The sequence below is a fragment of the Pongo pygmaeus genome, chromosome 1 (genome assembly GCF_028885625.2).
Source record: "Pongo pygmaeus isolate AG05252 chromosome 1, NHGRI_mPonPyg2-v2.0_pri, whole genome shotgun sequence".
Classification (NCBI taxonomy): domain Eukaryota; kingdom Metazoa; phylum Chordata; class Mammalia; order Primates; family Hominidae; genus Pongo; species Pongo pygmaeus.
Genome location: NC_072373.2, coordinates 91,087,639 through 91,101,988, shown reverse-complemented (window position 1 = coordinate 91,101,988; position 14,350 = coordinate 91,087,639). Strand labels below are relative to the sequence as shown.

The 14,350-nt window shown below is 41.7% G+C and overlaps 1 non-coding gene across 1 annotated transcript; it reads right to left on the bottom strand.

Moving 5' to 3' along the window:
- Nucleotides 1-14,068: 14,068 nt before the first annotated feature.
- On the bottom strand, nucleotides 14,069-14,142 carry TRNAR-UCU (transfer RNA arginine (anticodon UCU)). The gene has a single exon. It is a non-coding gene; the product is annotated as a tRNA-Arg (tRNA).
- Between the last annotated feature and the right edge of the window lie 208 nt (nucleotides 14,143-14,350).

Here is a 14,350-nt window from a genome sequence, read left to right as displayed (position 1 = left end):
AAACTTTCCCTGTTGGGATCCTTAATGGGATCCCTAATGGGATTTCATAAGTGCTCTTATGAAAGAGGGACAAGGAAGTTTGTTCCTTGTTTCCACCACATGAGGACATAGCCATCTATGAGTCAGCAAGTGGGCCCTCACCACACACTGTATCTGCCTTGGCCTTGGACTTCCCAAGGCTGGATTTCTCGTAGCCTCCAGAACTGTGAGAAATACATTTCTGTTGTTTATAAACCACCAGGTCTGTAGCACTTTGTTGTAGCAGCCCTTTGCCTGGAGTATTCATCTCCCTACTTCTCATGTCACCAACTGAAAGTGCCTTCTTTTTCATCTTAACCAAAGTGAGTCTGCCCATCAGTCTCTGCTGCAATCTCTTAATCTGTTCCCTTCATAACAAACTCATTACAAACTGCAACAACTTTGTTTACTTGTTTCTGTTTCTTTTCTTTTTGTCAGTCTCTGCTACTAGAACACATGCCTCTGGAGAGTCAGGACTTTGTATGTCTTGTTTATTGCAACCTCCCCATTTCTCAGCACAGTGCCTAGTATAAAATAGTTGCCAGATATGGTGATACGAGTGTGATAATAAAAAAGTATCATAAACCCACAATAAAATAATGACTTTGTTATAAATTGTCATCTTATGTGCCAAGGCTTACACACACACACACACACACACACACACACACACTCATCACCCCAAGCCCTGCCATTTTTCTGCATGACTCTGGGGCTACATGAGTGGCCTGTCCAGAATCCTGTCTTCTCTTTCCTTTGAGTTTTCTATCTCCATTAAACTTGTATTTGCCTTTACTGCAACCACTAATCCAGATTTTTTTGTGTGTTTAAAGTAATAAATATTCTATACTTGGAGAATGGCCTAATATCGTTACAGCGAGTTCACTCAATTACTCCCACTCTTTTGACTGCTTTTGACCGACCCAGTAGTCCCCTATCCGACTTCTTCACCTCTATGGCCTTCCATGGAAAGCCACTTGCCAGTATCCTAACCCCCTCTGCCTTTGTCCTTCCTTCCCTCCCACACCCCCTCTTTCCAGGATCTAGATACTTTAACTCTCAGCTTCCTCAGTGTTTGCACCCGGGCTGCTAATCATTGCTAGAGAAAATCACACAACTATAAATTCATGATAATAAACTTCATCTGGTTCTCCACACTGCTCCACAAACTACATTTCCTAGTCAGCTCACTCTTCATATTTTAATAATGATACTTCAAGATTTCTTCACTCCCCTTATATGCTTGATCCCTCTACATTGGGACACATTCTCAGCAAATAACCCACATTGTTACCTCACAGAAATTATCGAGTCCACTTGTCAGAAACTCATCCAATCTCCTAACTGCAGTGGGTTGAACAGTGGACCCCAAAAAGACATGCCCAGGTTTTAACATGTAAAACCTATGAATGTGACCTCATTTGTAAAAAGCATCTTGCAGATGTAATTAATGTAAGGATCTTGAGATGAGATCATTGTAGATTTAGGGCGGGCCTGGAATCCAATGGCAGGCATCCTTACAGAGAAATGCAGAGAGAGATCTGAGACACAGAAAAGATGGCCAGGTAAAGACAGAGGCAGAGTTTGGAAGTATGCAGACCCAAGCTGAGAAGGTTGTTCAGAGGAGTGAAAATCTGCTTACACCTTGACCTTGATTTTGGATTTCTGGGCTCCAAAACTTTGACAGAATAAATCTCTGTAATTTCTGAGGCACCCAGTTTGGGGAAATTTGTTATGGCATCTCTAGGAAATTCATGATGCTAACTAAGCTGACACCTGCATTTGTACCTGCTCTATCCACCTTCTCTTCAGTTACAGTACTAAAGGTTAAGTCTACAGCTAGGTTGTGAACCCAACAATAAGACACTGAGGCTAATGGTGCAAGTCTCAAGCTAGATTGACTGGGTATCAATCCTGTCTCCACCACTTACTATGTGATGTTGGTTACTCAGAGTACCATTCTATGCCTCAGTTTCCTTATCTCAAAAAAACAGGATAACAATAAAAAGTACCTCTCTAGGAGAGGCTGTGTAGGAATTAAATGGAATCATGCCCTCAGAACAGTTACTGAATAAGAAGCGAACAACTTTTATTACTAGTATTATCATAATCTCTGGCTGCCTCCTCAAAGACTAAACTATCTATTGATTACTCCTCTCTCTTGTTCCTTCAATGTTTTTCTTTATGAGATAACTTCCATGAGCATTTAAACACTCACGACCATTCCCTATCAAACAAACCACTCCCTAAACCACACACTTCTCCCTCCAGCCCCCATCCCATCCACAAACTCGATTTCACAACAAATGTTTTAATTGTATACATTCCCTGCTTCTCCCTCCTCACTTCTCACTCACTTGGGAACTCACTAATATCCACTTCTGTCACTCCACTGAAGCTTCCCTTGACAACCCATGTATTACCAAATCCTAAAGGAAACATCAGCCCTTATCAGCAACATTTGACACTGTGGCTCGTGCACCCTTTTTTAAAAGCATTTTTTCATTGATTCTGGCCCCAGCCCTCCTAGTTTTCTTCCTGCCTATCTGGCCAGTCTCATTTGCTCACTTCTACCTCCTCCGATGATTCCTTAAATGATGGGTTCCTCAGGGTTTCTTCTTAGCCATTCTTCTTTTCTTATTTTACCTTCTATGAGATATTGACCACTCCCAAGACATCAATTTACTCACAACAGACTGATCATTCCTAACTTGTATTTCTGGCCTAGATTTCTCTTCACAGTTCCAGGCTCATATATCTAGCTGCCCACTAGACATATCTACTGGTACATATTTGACACCTCAAATTCAACATGTCTAAAGTGGAAATACTCATCTTCCCTGGCCTTTTTGAGAATCTACTTCCTCTACCTATATCCCCTTTCTCATTAAAAGGTACTTCCATTCACTCATTTGCTCAAGCCAGAAAGCTGGGAATCATCCTGGACTCTCCTTTTCCCTTTGCCTCTTACAGCTGATTTCCACTGAGTCTTATCCATTTGATATATTAAATGACCCTCAGTTTCATCCTCTTCTCTCTCTTTCTCTCCACTTCTCTAATACAAGCCAACACCATATCACATATACCCTCAAACTGTCTCCAACCTAGCTTCCCTTCAGTCTTTCTCCGAATTCTTCTGGAATAATCTTTTCAAACTGTATTCCAAACTATAAATCTAAGCCTGGTCAACACACACACACACACACACACACACACACACACACACACACACTCTCTCTCTCTCTCTCTTCAAATCTGTCATTGGCTGGTATTTTCTCTTAGGATAAAATCCTAACTCCTTAAGAAGGTTTATCAGTTCCTCCACAGTCTGGCTCTCGGCATTAGATGTCAGTCTCACAGACTACATGGAGTGCTTTTGTTCTCTCCTTCCTTCACAGCTCAATGCCACTTCTTCCAGGAAGCCCTGATGACCCTCCAGCTTCCAGATGTTCCATGGTGTTCTCTCTACTTCCCCTAAGAGTGAACCCTCCATAATGTGTTGGGATGACCTAATCAATGTCTGTCTTCCACACTCCAGAGCAAGCAGTGTAAGACCCAGAACCATGCCTGTCTTATTCCCAATGCATCTCCAGTGCCTCTCAAAGTTCCGGACCCACAGCAGGCACTTCATAAGGACTGGATGAGTAGATGAACCCATGCTATTTTCCTTGGGGAATGACTCGGTACACTTTATACTGTGTTTCTCTAAATTCTGTGTGTATCATGACTGAATTTGTGCGTATATATATGTATACATATACATATGTATGTGTATACATATATAATGATCATAAGAGTTTTTGACTGAATTACAGCAGAAGTAATTAGAATAATTTATCTTTGAACTTTGTCATACAGTACATTTGAAGGAAGAAATTATTTAATGAAAATCTAGAAATTGGGAGCAGTTTAGTAGTGTGATGCAAGGATCTTGGAGGAAAAGTTTTAAAGGACACTATACTCAGGTTAAGACAAGACTATTTAAAAAAAATAATTTGTAGCAGATTAGATTCCTTAGAGATCAGCTTGGAAACTATGAAGAAATATTCATTTCAGTTAGAGAACCTAGAGGAAAATAATTTGGGATAGAAAGTGGGCGGACAACAAAATCCAAATTTTAGGGATTGTTCAATAATACTGTTCAATCTACACAGTTGGATCATTTGTACTTTAAACACCTTTAACAGATAATCTATTTCTTATTAAGGGTATTTCAGATAAAAGTCTGAAATTTTATTTCTCTTCTTGAATATACAGATCATGGATGAGATTTACAGACAACACATGCATTTAAACAGGCAAGACGTGGTATTTCACCAAAAGACCAAAATCAAGTTGGGAAAGAACACACTTTAATGTTCCCGCTTTGACCCCAAAATACAGAAAGTAAAATAGTATCTGAAAAAAATGAAACTCAAACTTCACGGGGGCAAATGCTGTGTGTGCAAAATCACTGACTTGCCAGGCGTGGTGGCTCACACCTGTAATCCCAGCACTTTGGGAGGCTGAGGCAGGTGGATCAACTGAAGTCAGGAGTTCAAGACCAGCCTGGCCAACATGGTGAAACCCCATCTCTACTAAAAATACAAAAAAAAAAAAAAAAAAAATAGCTGGGAGTGGTGGCAGGTACCTGTAATCCCAGCTACTCAGGAGGCTGAGGCAGGATAATCACTTGAACCCGGGAGGCGGAGGTTGTAGTCAGCGGAGATTGCAGTGAGCGGAGATTGCGCCATTGTACTCCAGCCTGGACAACAAGAGCAAAACTCTGTCTCAAAGAAAAAAAAAATGGCTTTACCAAGAAAAAAGATTTTATTTAGAGTTTGCATTGGAAAAGCTGGCTGGTGACATTGCGCAAGCTTCCCAGCAGGTGGCGCCCTGAACCAATGAATGTGAAAAAGAACGGACTCAGACACACCTACATTTTAAGAATTAAAATCATCTCTTTTGCGATATATATTCTGACCATACATTCAGTAGATTGTGGAATCCATATACCCTTGCCCTCTGTACAACACACACGTACACACGCGTGTGGATACATTCCTCCACCAGAGAATAGAGTAACACCCTGTACTATGAAGGCAAACATTAGCGAGCTGGACATACAAATTAAATAGACATCTATTAATATATGTATGTCAACTGCATCTGTTTATAAGAGGCAGTCCAGTACCTCCAAATGGGTCCTTAACACCGCCTAATAAATATTCTGCATTTCTGTGCTATATTATTATCATCCTCTCACTCTCCACAGTAACTAATCTAATCCAAATTTCTGTGCTGTTTTCAAACATCCAACACCTTCTCTTTTTCTCAGTTATTCTCTGTTCAAGACATGGCTACTTACTTTAAAAGAAGAAGGATAGCCACTGCCATCAGATGGAATTTCCTCATCTTCCAGATATCAACATGCAAATCTTCATCTAAACATCTACCCTCTTTCCTGCCAATGGTCACGGAGGAGCTGGCCCTCCAGCTACCCACTGCTAATGCCTTCTCTGGCACTCTGATCCCCTATCATATTCCCAGAAACCTTGGCTTCTATTTATGGACTTGCTCTTGTTCTCTCTCTCTCTTTCTCTCTCTCTCTCTCTCTTTCTCTCTCTCTTAATGATTTCCTTCCCAATAGCTTTCACAGAAACTCAAGTCTCTCCCACTAAAAAAACAATTAAGATGTGTGGAACTACAGATACAAGTTTGGCCACCAGTTGATCACTGTTGAAACTGAGTGGTGGGTAAATGAGGATTCATAAGGCTATTCTCTCTAATTTTATTTATGTTGGAGAGTTACCATAATGAAAAGTTTTAAAGTAAGGGAAAAAAAGACATTTTTGTTTGACTCCTCATAGCTTCCTCACCACCCTCTCTTCATGTTTTCATGCCCACACTTCTAAAAGTTGCCTATATGCATATTCTTTGTTTCCTTACCTCCCACTCCCTCTGCAACTCCCTCCATCTGCTTTTTTTACCTGACACTCCAGAGAAAACAAAACAGCTATCACCCTTGACTTCCATGTCACATAATCTAGTGGATACATTTTAGTTATCATCACTATTGACTTCTCAGCAGCACAGGATACTCAAACAAGTTTCTTCTTATATACTTCCTTCCCTGGGCTTCAGAAATTATAATACTCTGCTTTTTCTTCTACCTCTCCCCACTACTTCTCCGACTCCTCTTACTCTGTTATTAAATGCTGAAGTTCCTCTTAGCTCATTCTTAGGCCCTTCTCTTCTCACCCTGTACTTTTTCCTATGTGATCTTATTCATACTTTTGGCATTAAATTCCACCAACATGCATATGACTTCCAAAATTAAATCAGCAGTTCAGACCTGACCTGACTCTCACCTTCATACGTGTGTGACATCTCCTCTACTATATCTCAAAAGCACCTCAAAATTAGAAGCTCCAAACTGATGACCATTTTCTCCCCCAAACTTGGCCTTCTTCAAGTGTTTCTGATCTTAGCGAATGGTGTGCAAACCAGAAATCTTAGAGCTTTTCTTGTCAACTCTTTCCCCTTTGTACCATTTCTAATCCATCAACGAATCCTGCATGTTTTAGCTCATAAATACTTCTAAAACCCTTTTTCTTCTATGTCTACCATTACCACCACCAGCACCATTTATCACCCCCTTAATCTTGGCTAATATTGCTTTTCACAACAACCTCTGGTGGTAACTTCTAATTTAGCTCCAGCATCTATCCTGGCAGCCTTCCACTCTGTCCTCTGAGCAGCAGCTGGAGTAATCTTTCCAAAATGCAAATCCAATCATGTTATTCTTTGGCTTAAAATCTTTCAGTGGTTTTCCATTGTTTTTAGGATAAGGAGAAAAAAAGCTTACAGGGAATACAAGGCCCTATGGGGCCTTGTCTCTCCAATTTCACTTCATGCGGCCTTCTCCCTTACTCTCTATTGTCAAACCAAACTCGCTTTACAGTCCTTCATCCGGCTGAGTGCTGTGGCTTACACCTGTAATCCCATCACTTTGGGAGGCGGAGGCGGGTGGATTACCTGAGGTCAGGAGTTCAAGACCAGCCTGGCCAACAGGGTGAAACCCGGTCTCTACTAAAAATACAAAAATTAGCTGAGCATGGTGGCAGATGCCTGTAATCCCAGTTACTCAGGAGGGTGAGGCAGGAGAATTGCTTGAGCCCTAGAGGCGGAGGTTGCAGTGAGCTGAGATCGCGCCATTGCACTCCAGCCTGGGCAACAGGGCAAGACTCTGTTGAAAAAAAGAAAGAAAGATAAAAAAAAGCTCTTCATACATGGCATTCTCCCTCCCTCTACAAAAGCTTCATTTATGCTGTCTCTGTATAGAAAGCCCTTTTCTTCATTCTTTGCCTAGTTATTTCCTTATCTTTCAGATTCAAGTCAAGAAACACTTCCTGGGGGAAGCTGTCCTTGATCTTCCCGAAGAGGTCAACTCTCCCAGCCACAGACCTTCTTTGCTCCATGGATCTCTCCTTCATTTACCATTGCAGCTTTACATGTATTTCTGTGATCACCTCTGTCTCATTTGTTCATCATTGTACTTCGTTCAGTTCTTAGCACACAGCAGGTACTATAAGCATTTGTTGAGTGAGTAAATGAATTAATGATTATTATTCATTCAACTCTGTCAGTTTTCCCTCTACTTAACCTGTCTCTAGATTACTTTCACCTTCATCTCTGAGTGGATAATCAGGGACTACCCCTCATTTTTATATTAATATAGTTCTGTGCTTTTATAATTTATGCATGCCAGGATCTCATATGTGGGACATGCCAGGCATCACTTTTACTCTAATATGTGGAGCCAGATTATTATTTCTGTATTTTAAAAATGCAGATATGATGAAATAGAACCCCAAATCTAGAATGTAGCATAAATTCCACGACTTCAGAGAAATGCTGTGCTTAGTACAGGCCACTTGAGGCCCGGCTTCCTGAACCTGGAAGTAAGCCATCACTCTCCTCAGCCATTAGAGACATGCTTAAGCACAAAACTTAAAAAGCACCGTTAGAAGTTTATACATAATAGAAAATTTTTTTAAGTTTCATGCTCCCTCAAAATAATATAACTTGTTCTAAGCAGTCAGATATTTTGGATGGTACCATTTCCTTCTTTAAAAGTGGTCTATAGATGTAGCAAAGGAAGACAAGTTATCAGCAATTGTTAGTGATTGCTAGAAGATGCTCCCTTCAGATTCAGGACTGAGCTGGGTCCACAGCAAGGAATTCACCCAGAAAGAGATTTGGCCTGGAATACAACAGCCAAGCCCTGGTCTCCTGTCTCTTCCCAGCTCCCCAGGCGTTTGTTTTTAGTCTAATTCCATCTCTGTAGACACCAACCTGCCTTCTCAAAATAGACACACTCGCCCTCATCTCAGGCTTTAAAGCCTGGCATTGCCCCACACAGAGAAGTCCTAACATGACCCTTTCCATGGGGACTAGAATCTGAGGATTGTTGTAGGACTTCACTGCTGGTAGCCCTAGAGAAAAATCTAGGGCTTTTACAGTGATCACTATGGGGAGAACGTCCTCTTGGAGGGTAACTACTATTTAAAATACATTATGCATGTCTTTACTTCCACTAGGACTCCCCTTGAAGAAGAAGACGGTTAGAAACATGGGCCACAGCTAAAATCTCTCAAGTCCTCACGCACAGCCTCCAAGAAACTAGCTTGATCCATACAATCTGAAGGTTTAGAAAGAATAACTACAAACAAGGAGGCTAGCATTTGTGTTTGCATCTCCTATGTATCTACCTCGACAATTTTACAGCTTACCCTATTTAATTCTAGGTATTAGTTAGATCATTTACTAGATGAGAAAATCAAGGGACTTAGACTTAGTGCATGTCTACATTCATACAAGTAAATAGCGAGACCTCAGATTCAGACTCAGATCTGTGTCATTACCATGAAGTTGCTGCTTCTACTATGCTCATGGTTATCAACTTCCCTTATCATAACACGCTATTTCTCACCATTCATTCTCTCAAAAGAATCATCACTGAACAATATTACCACCATGGAAGCAAATAGATCCAACTAACTTCCAAGGAGCACATAGTTTAAAGATATTCTATTCCATTATAATTTATAGCAAGTACTAAGGACATAAACACTGCAATCATGTTTTCCGGCATAAGGTCTATTTGCTACAGTTTTAAATATAAGCAAAATGAACATTTTTACCATTAGGTAATAACTATTGTAATGACAATAAATAAAAATAACTAGTTTAAAAATAAGTGATCTGTGCTAGGTAAGCTCTCCAGAGATGATAAATCACTTTTGTAGGTGGACTGTTACAAAACCCTCCACCTCTGGTGGTACAGCACCACCGCTTGGGAATCACAGTGCCACAGCTTGCTGCTTCTAAAGGCTTTGGGCCCAGGAGACCTCTAAACCTGCTTACATATCTGACTCTATTCTCTACCTATCTATTCTATCTCTGTCTATTCTTTACCAACAGATAAAATTTGCCTTTTAACATAGAAACCAGAACCTCCACTCAAACTCATCAGTGGTGCTCACTAACATTTAGAAGAGCCTCACCTCCAAGCCTTATGTCAGTGATTGCCAGTGGCACTGGAATTGCCCCTCAGAAGTGGTTTGAAAATTTGATGGAATCATTTTTGTTGTTATAATGATTGGGGGCCACGGTTAGCTGTAGAGAGGAAGAGCATGCTGGACTTATGAGTCCCAGAATGTGTAATGGCATCTCTCACAAAGAAGAATTGACCCATGATGTATACTCCTGAATGACCGATTAAAACCTATGTGCTGGGGCTGGGCATGGTGGCTCACGCCTGTAATCCCAGCACTTTGGGAGGCCGAGGCGGGTGGATCACTTGATCTCAGGAGTTCAAGACCAGCCTGGCCAACATGGTGAAACCCCATCTCTACTAAAAATACAAAAATTAGCCGGGTGTGCTGGTGCGCATCTGTACTCCCAGCTACTCAGGAGGCGGAGGCAGGAGGATCGCTTGAACCCAGGAGGTGGAGGTTGCAGTGAGCTGAGATCACACCACTGCACTCCAGCCTTGGTGACAGAGCAAGACTCCATCTCAAACAAACAAACAAACAAACAAACAAAAATAAAACCTATGTGTTGGTATCTGAGCTTAGAGTCTAACTTGTTTTTAAATGTTAGAGAGTTTTCTGCATGATTTAAAACTTCCTAAATTTTCCAGGAATGCAAAGTACTGTGCATTTTGCAAGAAGACTTACTTTGTTTTGATCAAAAATGTATCCAAAAGTGTTCACCAGTCTGGAAAACCATGACACTGCTGGTGAACGACATCCTTCATGAGATTTAAGTCAGCAGTGCAGCATGCCTGCACTGGTCTGCACATGTACCTGTTGTGTTCAGGGTGGTTCTTCATATAGGTGCAAGGGTGCTGGTATGGCATTTACGTGCTAAAATGTATACTATTTATTATAAGTTTATTTCCTTTTATTCCTCTCTTACATTACAATTAGGGTATGATATTGATTTGTTTTCATTACGGGCATGGGAAAGTTATGTTATCTATGAACTTCATTGCTGGTTAGTAGAGAAGAATTGAAAAAATAATGGACCTAACAAGGCAGAGTTGGATGTGATAGGGTTGAGAACATTGTCCTAGATGATGTGCCCTGTATCAAACTCTAAACCCAACTCTTCCCATCACTCCCTCCCACTCCACCACAATGACCTTTCAGCTTTCCAATCAGGCTGGTGCCCACATCAGAGTCTCTGCTCTTGCTGTTTCTCTATGTGAAATGCCCATCCCCTAAATCTCATTGTCCTCTCTCACTTCACTCAGGTCTTCACTCAAAAGCCACCTCCTCTGAGAGGTCTTCCACAACCATCATTCATCACATCACTCTCCATCCCCAAGCATCCTTTAAATTCCTCCATAGCACATATCACTACCTAAAATGCTATTAGCTATTATAATATTTATTTACCTGTCTGTCATTTGTTTCCATCATGGGAATATGTATTCCACGAAGAAGGTGGAATCTACTATTTTGGTGCCTGGAATAATGGGAAGTGGCACGAAGTGGGTGCTTGACGAATATTTGTTAAATAAGTGAATTAATGCCTGAAGATACTGTCTGTGCTCCTGCTCCCTGGAAGCTAGGAGTAATCTCTTTCTCTTTCCTATCTATATAATTTATAGTCAATCGAAGTCAGCATTAATTCTTTCAAATATATCCATCAAATGCCTACCATATTTCAGGCACTGAGAATACAATAATAAATAACACACATCTTGCCTGCATACTTTTCAATTAATGATCAGCTCCAGCAACTCTGAAGTATTTGAGTTCTACAGTGAAGTGACTTTATAAAAAACACACCCATTTCTATTTTATATTCTGAGTATGTTTAAAATACAGTAATTATGATATTCATAAATTAGGAGATATCCCTTATGTATTCAGAAGAAAATTGTTATCACACACAGAAGAATTTTTACTCATGTGGAAAATCTTTTCCCCAGTCCTGGTGATATCCTTCAAGTCTCCAAAACACCACCCCTCAGGATGAAGAGAGTTGAAGGCTAGGCAATAGTTAAATAAGCAGAAGCTTCTAGTTCCCTTGAGTGGAGTAGCCAGGAGGACCCCCTACCTACTTGGCTGAGATAAAGTCTCCTATCTAAGGCACAGAGGGACCACATGCTCTCTGAAGGATCCTGCCAGCTAGAAAAGTCCAATCAGATCTCTTAGGGTAGCACAGGGCGGCATCTGCCCCCGCTGATGACACACAGCCACCCTGGATGTTCCAGGCAGGGGCTGAGCATTCAGACCCTTTCCTTTCCCCACTTTGTGTCCAGGTACCCTCCCCATATGCTTGGGAGAAAGACAAAAGCAACTTGAAAACTAACATAGCCTCTATATTTGCACAGCGCTGTATAACAAACTTTTCATCCATTTTTTATACTTGTAGGAAAGATAATATACTCTTTTTTTAAATACATAAGCAAATTAAAATGCAGATGTTCAGCAACTTGGCAAAGCTGTTTCTTATACCAAGGTCTTCTGACTCCAAGATAGGGAATAGAAATGACAAGACAAAATCAGGCTTGGGGAATTACCTGTGGATTTTAATTCTCACAGGTATAGAACTTCACATAAAGAGCTGGCTCTATCAGATTCTGATCAAACATTTAAACAAATCCCAACACATTGTCTATTTGGGCACACATACCCGCCCTGTTTCCACCTCATCCCCAGCCCTCACAATTCCATGAAGTCTGATCATTATTTCCAGAAAGACTCTAGAAATGAGCAAACCATAGAGTGGGCCCTTGCGCCGAATTTTAACAGTGATACGGAAGTAATATCCTTACCCTCTTGGAATTCTCATGGTTAAGCACCTCCACCACCATGCTATGATAGAGGGAGAATCAGGAAGATGTATGCAGTGTTCCAGACTATGGTGGAAAGATGTGACATACCCCTTTCCTGAACTCCCTTCCCCCACCACTACCACACACTAATGTTTCCTTTCAGACCAGAGCTTAAAGCAAAAATATCTAGGATAGGCTGAGTTAACAATAAACAAAAGGTTCCAGGAAAGAATGCCCAGGAACTTCTGGTCCACACCATGTCCTCCAAAGGGCATATCTATGGGACCAGTGGGAGATAGATAACATCTGAATTGGCCTTCCACCAAGGTAACCCAGAAATGTAAAGCCATGTTAGCTCTTACTAGAAGAAGTCTAGTCTTCTTTAAGACTAAGTATGGTACTTTAAGTCTTTAAAGTACCATACTACTTCAAGAGAATTTCAAAAGTTTCCATTTGCTATAAACACGCACACATGGAAGCAGCAAACATCAATCTCCCTCCAGGGTCCTTGTGTTTACCCTGTCAATTCCCCTTACCTTTTGGCATGGCTGCTTTAAACTCCTCTGTGGACTTTCCCGCCTCCCCCACCTCAGCTTCCTTAGAGTGCAAGTGCACGGCTGTGTCCTCTGGTCGCCCGTCCAGAGTCCCGCGTGGGAGAGATGCTGAGTCTCCCCAGCAGTCCTGGGAAACGTATCTTCTCAGGATTCCTGGGTTCACCTGAGGTGGAGGTCGGTTCCTGGCAGGGGCAGCTCCCTCTAGCTAATAAGCTAGAGGTAGCAATATGCAAGGGAGAGAGCCAGACCAGCCCAAAATAGAAATCCAAGCTACATCACACAATCTGACCAAGTTCCCAATCTGGCTAAATGTGGCCCATTAGACAAGACAAGGAGACAGCAAAAATGAACAAGGGAGGAGTGAGGTGGTGAGAACATGGCTTTTTGAAAATCAGGAATTACGGAAATAACATTCAGATAAAATACTTGAAGTTTGTCCTACAAACAGAAAGGGGTACAAACTTTTCACAGTAAACAGCATTTAAGTATAGAACCTTCGAGTTTCTGGGGACAAGCTCATCCAGCTTGCTGCTGGTAATTAGTGTGTTGCTCTGTGGTTTATTCCACTGAGACAAAGAGCAATGATTACATTTCACCTGATAGATCAGAAAGGGAGTGATGAGCTTGAGCACAAAAAGTCTCAGGAATGAAAAAGTGTAGCTGACAGACAATGCAAGAAACTATCCTCTGCATGACCCCGTCATGCAGAGACATCCTGACATCCACCAAATGATAACCCTGGTCAAGGAAGGTGTTACCTCAGAGGACAGTTGGACATTTCCTCATTGTCATATGGGACAATCTGCCCTTTTGTGGTCTCAGAGGTCAAAGGAGGGAATCACAGTAGTTCCAAAACCTGTGACTTTGCGTCTTGGTCACTATGTGCCAATTACCTAACTGTGAAGTAAAGGATTCAAATGCTGTGTCAGTCGGGCTGAACAGAGAGATGCAGCAGACATCTGAGCCTCTACTAGACAATGAAAATCTGTAAGAGAGGAATACAGAAAGAATGAAGAGGGAGGGGACACAAAAGGAGAGAAGGTCCAGGATTCTCAAGGAAAAGGGTTTCCTTTCTCTCCCCTATAGCCTCCAGGGAGGAATAAATATAATTATCAACCTAACACGACAGTAGTCAAAATAAAAGAGGCACCTGCCAGGTGACCATCTCTGCCGGGACTCGAACCCGGAACCTCTGGATTAGAAGTCCAGCGCGCTCGTCCATTGCGCCACAGAGACCTCACCACACACACAGCATCAGCACCAGAACTGAAAAAGCACATACCTTCTGCATCACCGAGCCATCTCAGCATCCTGCTCTCTGAGCGGTGGTTGGGGGGGGGGGGACAGGGACAGCTGGAAAATCTGGAGTGGAGATCCACCAGCCGGCTTCATCAAAGCTTTTCTCAATACTCTGGGTCCGATGGTCCCCAGAGGATTGGAGGAA